The sequence below is a fragment of the Scyliorhinus canicula genome, chromosome 1, assembly GCF_902713615.1.
Source record: "Scyliorhinus canicula chromosome 1, sScyCan1.1, whole genome shotgun sequence".
Lineage (NCBI taxonomy): Eukaryota > Metazoa > Chordata > Chondrichthyes > Carcharhiniformes > Scyliorhinidae > Scyliorhinus > Scyliorhinus canicula.
Genome location: NC_052146.1, coordinates 310,549,432 through 310,563,658, shown reverse-complemented (window position 1 = coordinate 310,563,658; position 14,227 = coordinate 310,549,432). Strand labels below are relative to the sequence as shown.

General features: G+C 57.5%; 1 protein-coding gene across 1 annotated transcript in view; it reads left to right on the top strand.

Moving 5' to 3' along the window:
- Positions 1-10,827: 10,827 nt before the first annotated feature.
- Positions 10,828-14,227, top strand: part of paqr8 (progestin and adipoQ receptor family member VIII) — a 13,097-nt gene continuing 9,697 nt past the window's right edge. Inside the window, exon 1 of the mRNA XM_038817548.1 lies at positions 10,828-10,984. The gene's annotated coding sequence lies outside the window, so the exon portion shown is untranslated. The remainder of the gene's footprint in view (positions 10,985-14,227) is intronic.

Here is a 14,227-nt window from a genome sequence, read left to right as displayed (position 1 = left end):
CCTGCCCCCGAGCCGGCGTACTCGCCCCCGAGGCCCAGGCCCCGCCCCAGAGGCCCACGCCCCGCCCCCGAAACACGCGGCCGCGCCCCCAGCCCCGGGATGGGCCCACTCAGTCCCCGGTCCCGCCCCTAGGCCCCAGGCCCGGCCTTCAGTCCCCAGCCCCGCCCCCGAACGCCAGGCCCCGCCCCCAGTTCCCCAGGCCCCCGCCCCCAGCCCGGGATCGGCCCTCTCAATCCCCAGCCCCGCCCCCGAACGCCAGGCCCCGCCCCCAGTTCCCCAGGCCCCGCCCCCAGCCCGGGATCGGCCCTCTCAATCCCCAGCCCCGCCCCCGAACGCCAGGCCCCGCCCGCGGAACCGCGACCCCCGCCCCCTGTTCCCCAGGCCCCGCCCCCAGCCTGGGATCGGCCCTCACAGTCCCGGTCCCGCCCCCTGAGGAAGGAAGCTGAGTTGCCCTGACCATGGAGGGTTGGAGGGTGGGAGGGGGCGGGGCTAGGGGGGATGGAGGAGGGGCTGAGGCCGGGGCTGTGGGCGGGGCTGGGGCAGGGGGCGGGGCTGCGGCCGGGACGGGGGCGGGGTTGGGGCAGGGGGCGGGGCTGCGGCCGGGACGGGGGCGGGGCTGGGGCAGGGGGCGGGACTGCGGCCGGGACGGGGGCGGGGCTGGGGCAGGGGGCGGGGCTGCGGCCGGGACGGGGGCGGGGAGGAAGGGGGAGGAGGCGAGGCTTGGGCGGGGCTGCGGACGGGGCTGGGGGCGGGTCAGGGGGCGGGACTGGGGCAGGAGGCCGGCTGCGGCCAGGGCTATGGGCGGGGCTGGGGCAGGGGATGGGTCGGGGCAAGGGGCGGAGTCTGTGGGGGCGGGGCTGGGGCAGGGCACGGGGTGGGGGACGGGGCCGGGGGCGGAGTCTGAGAGGGCGGGGCTGGGGGCGGGACTGGGGCAGGGCATGGGGGTGGGGTTGGGGACCGGGATGGGGGTGGAGTCTGAAAGGGTGGGGCTGGGGGCTGGACTGGGGCAGGAGGCAGGGCTAGGGGCGTGGCTGGGGCAGGGCATGGGGGTGGGGGCCGGGGGCGGAGTCTGAGAGGGCGGGGCTGGGGGCTGGACTGGGGCAGGAGGCAGGGCTAGGGGCGTGGCTGGGGCAGGGCATGGGGTGGGGGCCGGGGGCGGAGTCTGAGGGCGGGGCTGGGGGCGGGACTGGGGCAGGGGGCGGGGCTAGGGGCGGGGCTGGGGCAGGGCACGGGGTTGGGGGCGGGACTGCGGCCAGGGCTGGGGACGTGGCCGGGGGCGGAGTCTGAGAGGGCGGGGCTGGGGGCGGGACTGCGGCCGGGGCAGAGCTGGGGGCGGGGACTGAGAAGGTGGGCCTGGGGCAGGGCAGGGCAGGGGGCTGTGGCCGGGGGCGGGGCGGGGGCCAGGGCTGGGGACGTGGCCAGGGGTGGAGTCTGAGAGGGCGGGGCTGGGGGCGGGACTGCGGCCGGGGCAGAGCTGGGGGCGGGGACTGAGAAGGTGGGCCCCGGGCAGGGTGGGGGGCTCTGGCCGGGGCGGGGGCTGGGGGAAGGGCGGGGGGCCGGGGACTGAGAAGGTGGGCCCGGGGCAGGGCGGGGTTCGGGGGCCGGGGGCGGGGACTGAGAAGGTGGGCCGTGGGCGGGGAATCAGCCCCAGCACAGCCCAGGGGAATGGCCTCCTTCTGCACCATCAATTCTATCATCTAAACAGGCCATTCGGCCCATCGAGTCTGCACCGGCTCTTGGAAAGAGCCCCTTACCCAAGCCAACACCCCCATAACCCAGTCACCCCACCCAACACTGAGGGCAATGTATCCTGGCCAACCCACCTAACCTGCACATCTTGGGGCTGTGGGAGGAAACCGGAGCACCCGGAGGAAACCCACCAGCCTCCCCGAACAGGCGCCGGAATGTGGCGACTAGGGGTTTTTCGCAGTAATTTCATTGAAGCCTACTCGTGGCAATAAGCGATTTTCATTTCATTTTCATTTCACGTGCAGACTCCACACAGACAGTGACCCAAGCCGGGAATCGAACCTGGGACCCTGGATCTGTGAAACAACTGTGCTACCGTGCTGCCCCAACTCAGGAACCCCTCTACCCCAGCACCCTGTGTTACTGACTGTATCTCTACTGATGTTAATCCAGCTCCCTCACACTGTCACTCAGTAACCCCTCTCACCAGCACCGTGTTACTGACTGTATCTCTACTGATGTTAATCCAGCTCCCTCACACTGTCACTCAGTAACCCCTCTCCCCCAGCACCCTGTGTTACTGACTGTATCTCTACTGATGTTAATCCAGCTGCCTCACACTGTCACTCAGTAAACCCTCTCCCCCCAGCACCCTGACTGTATCTCCACTGATGTTAATCCAGCTCCCTCACACTGTTACTCAGTAACCCCTCTCCCCCAGCTCCCTCATACTGTCACTCAGTAACCCCTCGCCCCAGCTCCCTCAAACTGTCAATCAGTAACCCCTCTCCCCTAGCACCCTGTGTTACCGACTGTATCTGTACTGATGTTAATCCGGCTCCCTCACACTGTCACTCAGTAACCCCTCTCCCCCAGCTCCCTCACACTGTCACTCAGTAACCCCTCTCCCCAGCACCCTGTGTTACTGACTGTATCCCTACTGATGTTAATCCAGCTCCCTCACACTATCACTCAGTAACCCCTCTCCCCCAGCACCCTGTGTTACTGACTGTATCTCTACTGATGTTAATCCAGCTCCCTCACACTGTCACTCAGTAAAACCTCTCCCCAGCACCCTGTGTCACTGACTGTATCTCTACTGATGCAAATCCAGCTCCCTCACACTGTCACTCAGTAACCCCTCTCCCCCAGCACCCTGTGTTACTGACTGTATCTCTACTGATGCAAATCCAGCTCCCTCACACTGTCACTCAGTAACCCCTCTCCCCCAGCACCCTGTGTTACTGACTGTATCTCTACTGATGTTAGTCCAGCTTCCTCACACTGTCACTCAGAAACCCCTCTCCTCCAGCTCCCTCACACTGTCACTCAGTAACCCCTCTCGCCCAGGACCCAGTGTTACTGACTGTATCTCTACTGATGTTAATCCAGCTCCCTCACACTGTCACTCAGTAACCCCTCTCCCCCAGCGCCCAGTGTTACTGACTGTATCTCTACTGATGTTAATCCAGCTCCCTCACACTGTCACTCAGGAACCCCTCTCCCCCAGCACCCTGTGTTACCTACTGTATCTCTACTGTTATTAATCCAGCTCCCTCACACTGTCACTCAGTAACCCCTCTCCCCCAGTGCCCAGTGTTACTGACTGTATCTCTATTGATGTTAATCCAGCTCCCTCACACTGTCACTCAGTAACCCCTCTCCCCCAGCACCCTGTGTTACTGACTGTATCTCTATTGTTGTTAATCCAGCTCCCTCACACTGTCACTCAGTAACCCCTCTCCCCTCGCACCCTGTGTCACTGACTGTATCTATACTGATTTTAATCCAGCTCCCTCACACTGTCACTCAGTAACCCCTTTCCCCCAGCACCCTGTGTTACTGACTGTATCTCTACAGATGTTAATCCAGCTCCCTCACATTGTCACTCAGTAACCCCTCTCCCCCAGCACCCTGTGTTACTGGCTGTATCTCTACTGATGCTAATCCAGATCCCTCACACTGTCACTCAGTAACCCCTCTCCCCCAGCATCCTGTTGAAGTTAAAACTCACCACTATTCTTAGAATTCCCCCTATACCATAATGGGTCGATATTCTAAATGGTGAACAGTGATTCTCACTCCCTGACTCCGATGCAGGCTTCGGTGGGTGCTACTCGGGTCAAACTATATTTTCAAGTTATCCCCCGGTATAACCCATACCTTCACTGAAGAATTTTACTTACTTACCCCTTAGTAGCATCGATGTCCTGGGTCCTGCGTTGTTAAGTAAGTAAAGTTGGCTAATAACCACTGTTTCAGGCCAAAACTTTTAAGTTATTTTATTATTGTAATTTTTTTATTTTTTTTAAAGCTGCAAACACTTTCTTAACAGAAAGGTAAAAAGATCTTGCTTCTGGATCCTTCCTGTTGGTTGAAGGGACCTTCAGGCCCACCTTGACAATCAATCTTCTTTAAAATCTGGTCTTCTTGAGATGTATTCGCTGGTGAACTCGGTTTCTGTGTCCTATCCTTCCCATGTACCGAGCTGTGAGAGCTGGCTCTGGCTCTGCTGGCTGTTCCCTTTCTTCCGGTTTATATTCTCTTTCGAAAAGTTATTAAGTTTTAACGACTTTATTGTAAATGAGCTTGTTTCACTTTGATTGTTAAAAAGTATCTTTGATGTAAACATTTTACTACAACTAATTATTCATTTTGGGCATAACGTCACCTCTCAGATCTGATTAAAAAATGCTTTGGTTTCAATAGGTGTTACTTTTATTTCTGTGATTTCGAATCGTTTAATTTTCCAATTGTCCCCAGCTCATAACTTTGCCTTGGATTTTGACTTTAAATTGTATTTCTTGTAGACAGGTCGTCTCCAATTTTCTTTTAATTGACTTGACGTTAGTAATATTTTACACTTAGAATTGACACCAAATTCGACTGAGCATCATCGATCCTTTCCAGCTGTTTACTCAGAGAGTTCATTTCAATTAAGGTGTGAAACTTTGCTTTTAGCTGTATGCTAAAATTTAACTTGGTTATGACTTGAAAGACCTGCCTGTTTTAAACATTCGTCACTTAATTCAATTGAAACTCTCATCCATGCTTTTCCAGAAACTTCCTAAAATAGTTACATCCTATGAAGGTGTGAGCCATTGTTTTAGCTAAATACCAGAATCCTGTGTGTTTGCTAAGCCTGCTTGTGAGAAAGAATCTGCATTTTATAATCCTGCTCTTTGCACCTGCTATTAACCTTTTGTGGGATCTTTCCCTGTATCCTGTGTTACTGACTGTATCTCGATTGATGTTAATCCAGCTCCCTCACACTGTCACTCAGTAACCCCTCTCCCCCCCAGCATCCTGTGTTACTGACTGTATCTCTACTGATGTTAATCCAGCTCCCTCACACTGTCACTCAGTAACCCCTCTCCCCCGGCTCCCTCACACTGTCACTCAGTAACCCTTCTCCCCCCAACACCCTGTGTTACTGACTGTATCTCTACTGATGTTAATCCAGCTCCCTCACACTGTCACTCAGTAACCCCTCTCCCCCAGCATCCTGTGTTACTGACTGTATCTCTACTGATGTTAATCCAGCTCCCTCACACTGTCACTCAGTAACCCCTCTCCCCCAGCACCCTGTGTTACTGACTGTATCTCTACTGATGTTAATCCAGCTCCCTCACACTGTCACTCAGTAACCCCTCTCCCCTAGCACCCTGTGTTACTGACTGTATCTCTACTGATGTTAATCCAGCTCCCTCACACTGTCACTCAGTAACCCCTCTCCCCCGGCTCCCTCACACTGTCACTCAGTAACCCTTCTCCCCCCAACACCCTGTGTTACTGACTGTATCTCTACTGATGTTAATCCAGCTCCCTCACACTGTCACTCAGTAACCCCTCTCCCCCAGCACCCTGTGTTACTGACTGTATCTCTACTGATGTTAATCCAGCTCCCTCACACTGTCACTCAGTAACCCCTCTCCCCCAGCATCCTGTGTTACTGACTGTCGCCAAACCAGGTGACTCTCAGTCATAGAAGTTTGCAGAAGCCAGCTATTTTCTATAGGTAAAAGTGATAGGTGAAAGATTGCTATTTAGCATTAAGCCCCGAGTCTATTAAATACCATTTTAAAACTCACTCATAACCTCAGGTCATTTCAAAACACACATTCAGCATTTCAGGACATAGCTGCAAACAGAACACAGAACAGCAGAATTCCTCTGCAGCTAACAAATACAATTCCAAGATACAGTAACCCAAGAACAAGGCAAGCTCCATGGCAACAGCATAGAGACCATTGTCCTAACAAGCAAGTTTATGCGATAAGGAAGCCGAATCACATTCCATAACCCATACAAGAATACATTTTAAGTTAATGTTGCCTATTAATGACAGACGGCTGAGCGTTGATTCAAACTTATTTGATTCTAACCCAAACCAATTAGAATTACATTGGGGTATAGACAGATGGCTAAATCCTGATATGATTTAGTATAACCGTGATAGATCGTACGGCCATTTTTTTCTTCATGAATCATCGATACTTTGATCTAACTTACTCGCTGTCTCCCTGTCTTTCATATTTCATTTTCTGACTTTAACTTTTGAAGTTTTGCAAGATGTTTGCTGTCGGCAAGAAAATCATTTCTGTGACTGTTTAAAAGTTGAATTGTCTATAAGATTGCTTCTTTTGAGTCCTTTGCTAGCTAGACTTATTAGAGAATATGACTTTAAATGATTCTCAATTCTAATCAATAGAGAGAAATAAAACAGATTCTTATTTGCACCTGAGAAGTTTTCACTCAAATTTCTACTGAGTTTTAGTGATCGCAAAGTGCCGCTAAATCCGCATGGTAGATCTCTACAAATTTACAGTGCAGAATGAGGCCATTCAGCCCATCCATTCTGCACCAGCTCTTGGAAAGAGCACCCTTCCTAAACCCACATCTCCATCCTATTCCCCGTAACCCAATAACCCCTCCTAACCTTTTGGCCACTAAGGGGAAATTTAGCATGGCCAATCCACCTAACCCGCACATCGTTGGACTGTGGGAGGAAACCGGAGCACCCGGAGGAACATTGTACTTTAACTTAAAATGTATTCTTGTATGAGCTATGGAATGCGATTTGGCTTCCTAATCGCATAAACTTGCTTGTTACGACAGTGGTCTCTATGCTGTTGCCATGGACCTTGCCTTGTTCTCCGGAGGACACGGGGAGAAGGTGCAAACTCCACACAGACAGTCACCCGAGGCCAGAATTGAGCTTGGGTCCCTGGAGCTGTGAGGCAGCAGTGCTAACTAATGTGCTGCCGTGCTGCCCGCTTATGCTGCATGTCTGCAGGATTCACTGCTGTTTCTTCGTGCTCGTATTAAAGGATGGCCCAGGAATACCATTGTGAAGCAGGCATGGACTCGGATGAGACTCCAGTTCCTGGATCATGGAGAGTTATAAAATCCACGGGATTAAATGATCTGCCATTATTTTAATACAGTAAGAAGTCTTACAACACCAGGTTAAAGTCCAACAGGTTTGATTCAAACACGAGCTTTTGGAGCGCAGCTCCTTCCTCAGGTGAGGAAGGAGCAGTGCTCCGAAAGCTCGTGTTTGAATCAAACCTGTTGGACTTTAACCTGGTGTTGTAAGACTTCTTACTGTGCTCACCCCAGTCCAACGCCGGCATCTCCACATCATCATTTTAATAAACTGTGGACCCTGAAATCAGTCATCGTGTGACATCCACAAATATTAAAGAGGGCGTCAGTAAGTAATATCAACATACGAGTGAGTCCCAGCGTTACACACATCAATCCCGACTGCTCCTGACGCTCTCTCATATCATCAGCCTTGAGTAATAATAATAATCTTTATTGTCACAAGTAGGCTTACATTAACACGGCAATGAAGTTACTGTGAAAAGCCTCTAGTCACCACATTCCGGCGCCTGTTCGGGTACACAGAGGGAGAATTTAGAATGTCCAATTCATCTAACAAGCACGTCTTTGGGCTGTGGGAGGAAACCGGAGCTCCCGGAGTAAACCCAAGCAGACACGGGGAGAACGTGCAGACTCCGTACAGACAGTGCCCCAAGCCGGGAATCGAACCTGGGACCCTGGAGCTGTGAAGCAACAGTGCTAATCACTGCGCTACTGCGCTTTAACTTCTAACTTGGGGGATCTATATTCTGTAACCAGCTGTTGCCCAGCTCCTTGCACACACACGTTTCCATTGCTTCCCACTCCATGTCACTGGGCTATTGATCAAATGAGGTATCAGTGACAAGCGAAGGTGACCCTGTGATCTCATATGGCACTTTCAGCTCTGGCCGGGCTGGACTGCCCAGGGCTGGGGCTGGGGGTGCCCGGGACTGTGGCTTCCTGGGACTGGGGCTGCCCGGGGCTGGGGGTGCCCGGGGCTGTGGCTGCCCGGGGCTGGGGCTGCCCGGGGCTGGGGCTGCGGCTGCCGGGACTGGGGGTGCCCGGTGCTGGGGATGCCCGGGACTGTGGCTGCCCGGGACTGTGGCTGCCCGGTGCTGGGGGTGCCCGGGACTGTGGCTTCCTGGGACTGTGGCTGCCCGGGACTGTGGCTGCCCGGTGCTGGGGGTGCCCGGGACTGTGGCTTCCTGGGACTGGGGCTGCCCGGGGCTGGGGGTGCCCGGGGCTGTGGCTTCCTGGGACTGGGGCTGCCCGGGGCTGGGGGTGCCCGGGGCTGTGGCTGCCCGGGGCTGGGGCTGCCGGGACTGGGGCTGCCGGGACTGGGGCTGCCCGGTGCTGGGGGTGCCCGGGGCTGGGGCTGGGGCTGGGGGTGCCCGGGGCTGGGGATGGGGCTGGGGGTGCCCGGGGCTGGGGGTGGGGCTCTGGGCTGCCCGGGGCTGGGGCTGGGGGTGCCCGGGGCTGGGGATGGGCTGGGGGTACCCGGGCTGGGGGTGGGGCTGGGGGTGCCCGGGGTTGGGGGTGCCCGGGGCCGGGGGTTGGGGCTTGTGGTGGGGGTGCGGTTGGGGGTGGGGGTGGGGTTGGGGCTGGGGGTGGGGGTGGGGCTAGGGTGCCCGGAGAAGGGGGTGGGGCTGCCCGGGGGTGGGGCTGCCCGGGGCTGGGGGTGGGGCTGCCCGGGAGTGTGGGTGTAGTTGGGGGTGGGGGTGGGGGTGCCCGGGGTTGGGGGTGGGGCTTGGGGTGGGGCTGCCCGGGGTTGGGGGTGGGGTGCGGTTGGGGTGGGGCTGGGGATGGGGCTGGGGGTGGGGGTGGGGCTAAGGTGCCCGGAGAAGGGGGTGGGGATGCCCGGGGCTGGGGGAAGGGGTGTGGTTGGGGGTGGGGCTGCCCGGGGCTGGGGGTGGGGCTGCCCGGAGAAGGGGGGGGGCTGCCTGGGGGTGGGGCTGCCCGGGGCTGGGGGTGGGACTGGGGCTGGGGGTGGGGCTGCCCGGGGCTGGGGTGGGGCTGCCCGGGGCTGGGGCTGCCCGGGGCTGGGGGTGGGGCTGCCCGTGGCTGGGGTGGGGCTGCCCGGGGTTGGGAGTGCGGTTGGGGTGGGGGTGGGGTTGGGGGTGGGGGTGGGGCTAGGGTGTCCGGAGAAGGGGGTGGGGATGCCCGGGGCTGGGGGGAGGGGTGTGGTTGGGGGTGGGGCTGCCCGGGGCTGGGGGTGGGGCTGGGGGTGGGGCTGCCCGGAGAAGGGGGTGGGGCTGGGGGTGGTGCTGCCCGGGCTGGGGGGTGGGGCTGCCCGGGGCTGGGGGGTGGCCCGGGGCTGGGGGTGGGGCTGCCGGGGCTGGGGGTGGGCTGCCCAGGTGCTGGGGTGGTGGGGCTGCCCGAGGGCTGGGGGTGGGGCTGCACGTGTGGCTGGGGGTGGGGCTGCCCGGGGCTGTGGTGGGGCCTGCCCGGGGCTGGGGGTGGTGCTGCCCGGGGCTGGGGGTGGGGCTGCCCGGGGCTGGGGGTGGGGCTGCCCGGGGCTGGGGGTGCCCGGGGCTGGGGGTGCCCGGGGCTGGGGGTGGGGCTGCCCCGGGGCTGGGGGTGGGGCTGCCCGGGGCTGGGGGGTGGGCTGCCCGGGGCTGGGGGTGGGGCTGCCTGGGGCTGGGGGTACCCAGGGCTGGGCTCCCTGACTGGCCTCCTTCCCCTGCCCCCTCCTGCAAGCTTTGATCTGACATTGAGGACCCGATCTACCCTGATGGGGACCTTGGCCCCATAGCGGGGGATTAACCGCGTGTTTCCCGGCACACAGACCTTCCAGAAACACCCTGCTATCTGATACCCTTCTGGCTGGATCGAGGGCCTCAATGGGAGCTCGCGGACGAGGCTGCCTTCAGTCCATTGATCGGTACTGGGAACTCCACTCGCCGGAACTCCTCAATGCAGCGAGAGATCTGGACACCATTCAAAAATCCCAACCTCTTGAGTCCCTGACGTGACCCCCGAACCCCTCCCCCACCCAACTCACTATAAGGTGTCCCCCACCGAGACAGCACACACCCCGGTCCAATCACTGCCGGGCAGAAAGTGCCACCTGGGCACCTTGGCAGTGCCAGGCAGGCACCCAGGTGGAACTGCCAAGGTGCCAGTGTACAGCCCTGGCCTGTGGGCATGCACCTGGGGGCCTCCGTTCTCCTGGGAGACCCCAACGAGTGTCGTTCCGTCTGGCCCTCCGTCTGTGGGGCCCAGCACTGAATGGCGCTCGCCCAACATCTCCGAGGTGAGGGGGGTTAGATCGCGCGCCTTGGTTAGATCTCGGGAACGCCCATCAGAGTGAGACCAGCTGTCTCAATCTGGGATGCCGATTTGCCAGAAAGTGAGGCCGCCCACAATGGGCGAGATTCACATTGTGTTGAAGACGAGACGGGCCCAGTCCGATCCGGGGATCTCGCGCCATCTACCGGTTGCGTTACGCCAATCCACGCTACTTTTTCGGTGGCCGGTACGTCTGCCCGCTGGGTAGTTTCCCCCTGTCTGAAGATTGTTTGTGGCGCTGTGTGGATCAATTCCACACTCATTCATCATCTCCTGAGATTTACAGCAGCTCACACACAGCCCACGCTCTGCTCAATCCCCTTGTGTAAAGTCACAAGGCTGTGATTATTGCTCGTGTGTGTTTATATTCGGCTTTCCACTAAAAGCACATGATTGTAAAGTGTTTTTAGTGAGAGGTTTACATGGCAGGAGCACTAAGTGATGTTGCTTTGTGATGTCAAGTTGTGACTGTGATGTCAGGCAGTAGAAATGTGATATTTTGAAACGTGAATCCAGCCTGGACCGAGTCTGTATTTCCCGCTGCTAAACTTTATTATCAATGTGCATCAAACCACGTGTTCCTGGAAACTGCCCGTTTGGTCCCACCCGGATCAAGTCTCGCTTTCCCTGGAAATAGGTACGTCTTCATCCTACTGAGCAAATGTGTTTTAAGCTCCACAATTCTCCTGGTCAGAATGTGAGGGCTGGGCAAAGGGGAATGTTACGGAGCAGCCAAGGGTAGTGATTCCACAGAACAACTCGTGCTTTCTAATTATGTTAAAACAAGAATCAGGTTACGCCTGTGAGCGTGAGGAGGCTCTGGAGTGGAGTGGAGTGTTTTGATGTGGTGCACTGCATATTTACCCCTGAGAATGGTGAGTGTGGGTATCAGTGTGTGTTTGTGTTTGTGTGTGTGAGAGCGCTTGCTTTGCCTGTGAGTGCGTTCATCTTGTCTTGCTTGAGTTTGTGTGTTTGAATGAGTGTGTTGTGAGCATTTGTGAATGTCTATGAATGTGTCTGTGTTTGAGTGTGTGTGTGGGAGTGCGCGCATGTGTGTGTGTCTGAGAATGCGTGTGTTTGAGTGTGTGTGTGAGAATGTGTAAGTATGTGTGTATGTATGAGGGTGTATGTGAATGTGTGTATGAGGGTTGATGTGACCATCAATTCACTCGAGACACGATTGGAAGTAAACTGTGGTTTTAATAGACTTACAACTGAGCCTGCCTACGACCAGAAGAACTGAGGGCAGGCTCGCAAGGCTGCAGCACTTTATACTTCCGGTAGCGGGAGGGGACACAGCCGGAGCCATGGCGGAGCCAAGGGTGGAGCCCTGTACAAGCTCCTCATCTCCCCCTGTGGGCAGAGCCGCGCAATGACTAGCAGACAGAGCCCACGGGGACACAATACAATACAGTGTGAATTACATGAAGTACATTCACCACATTCACCCCCTGTAAAAAAATCAAGTCCGGCGGGGATGACGGGTCTACAGGTTGAGCCGGTCCGGTGGCCGAGTCGTCCTTTGGGATCGGCGGAGCACCGGGGTTGCAGCCTTTTCAGGTGGCTGGGTGGTGATGGTCGGTGTGGCTATGAGGGTGGACTCTGGGGGTATTTCGGTCCGAGCTCCGTTCCTGACCGGTGCGACGGGCGAGGGGGGGGCGCAGGAAACCTATAGGCGCGGGGGCACAGGGCGTGGGCAGGGAACCTATAGGCGTGGGGGCGCAGGGCGTGGGCAGGGAACCTATAGGCAGGGCGTGGGGAGGTTGGGTGGGGGTGTAGTGTGAGGGGTACCTCGGCGGTGGTTGGTGATCCTGGCAGGCACCAGGTCCCGGAGGGAACGGTTGTCCGACGGCCGTCGGGGAATTCAATAAGACGTAGTGTAGTTTGAGTGTAGCAGTAGTACCCTCTCTATTAGTGGGTCTTTCTGTGTGCCGGACGTGCTTCCGGAGGGAGAACCGGGCTCGGTGTCCTCAACCAAGATGAGAGCGAAGCCCCCGTGGTAGTGCCCCTAGGGAAAACAAATAATCGCTCGTGAGGGGTCTGGTTGGTGGCAGTGCACAGGAGGGACCTAATAGCATGGAGCGTGTTGGGGAGGACCTCCTGCCAGTGGGAGGTCGGGAGATTCCTGGACCAGAGGGTCAGTAGGTCAGTCTTCCAGACCGTCGCGTTCTCCCTCTCCACCTGCCCGTTCCCCCTGGGATTATAGCTGGTAGTCCTGCTCGAGGCGATGCCCTTGTCGAGCAGGGACTGACGCAGCTCGTTGCTCATGAAGACGAACCCCTGTCGCTGTGTACGTAGCTGGGGAAACCGAACAGAGTGAAGACACGTGCAGGGCTCTGATGACTGTGTGGGAGGTCATATCGGGGCACGGGATGGCAAAGGGGAAGCGGCAGAATTCGTCTATGACGTTGAGGAAGTACACATTTCGATTGGTCGAGGGGAGGGGCCCTTTGAAATCGATGCTCAGACATTCAAAGGGCCGGGAAGCCTTTACCAGGTAGGCCTTGTCTGGTCAATAGAAGTGCGGTTTGCACTCCGCACAGATTGGGCAATCCCTGGTGCTGGCTTTTACCTCCTCGGTGGAGAAAGGCAGGTTTCGGGCTTTGACGTAGTGGGCGAGCCGGGTGACCCCAGTGGCAGAGGTCATTGTGGATAGCCTTCAGGCGGTCGTCTTGTGCGCTGGCGCACGTACCGCGGGACAGGGCATCTGGGGCTCGTTGAGCTTCCCGGTCGATAATCATAATTGTAGGTGGAGAGTTCGATCCTCCACCGCAAGATTTTATCGTTTTTTATTTTTGCCCCTTTGCGAGTTGTCGAATATGAAAGCAACCGATCTTGGTCGGTGATGAGGGTAAACCTCCTACCTGCGAGGTAGTGCCTCCAGTGCCATACGGCTTCCACATGGTTGCTTCTTTTTCGACTGCCGAGTGGCGAAGTTCCGAAGCGGAGAGGTTCGGGAGAGAGGCGACTGGTCTCCCTGCCTGATTCAGAGTGCGGCGAGAGCAACCTCTGAGATCGCTCTCCACCTGGAAGGGGACGGATTCATCCACCGCCCGCATGGCGGCTTTGGCGATGTCCTCCTTGATGCAGTTGAGGCCTGGCGGGCATCAGCTGACGTGGAAGAGTGTGGTCTTAATAGTGGGCGGGCTTTGTCCGCATACTGGGGACCCACTGAGCATATAGGAAAAGAATCCCAGGCACCCCTTGAGGGCCCTGGACAATAGGAAGGGAGTGTAAGAGGGGCCGCATACGGTCCGGGTCGGGGCCCAGGACTCTGTTTTTCCCGACATAGCCGAGGATGGCTAGTCTGGTGTGCGGAAACGCATTTCTCCTTATTGTAGGTGAGATTGAGTTTCTGGGCGGTTTGGAGAAACCGGTGGAGGTTGGCGTTGTGGTCTGCTGGTCATGGCCGCAGATGGTGACATTGCCCAAGTACGGAAACGTGGCCCGCAGCCCGTACTGGTCCACCATTCGGCCATTGCTATGGAACACCAAGACTCCATTCGTGACGCCAAAGGGACCCGGAGGAAATGGAGAGGCGGCCATCGCCTCGAACGCCGTGTAGTGGCGGTCCTCCGGGCGGATTGGAGTTGGTGGTAGGCAGACTTCAGATCCACAGTGGAGATATGCGGTACTGGGCGATCTGGTTGACCATGTCTGCAATTCTGGGGAGGGGGTACGCATCGAGGTGCGTGAACCGGTTAATGGTTTTGGCTGTAATCAACCACCATCCGGAACTTTTCCCCTTCTTGACGACCACCACCTGAGCTTCAGGGGCTGTTACTGCCTCTAGGACTTCCCTCACGTAGGAGCCGCTGGACTTTGGCCCTAATGAATACTCTGTCCTGCAGGCTGTACCGCCTGCTGCGGTGGCTACTGG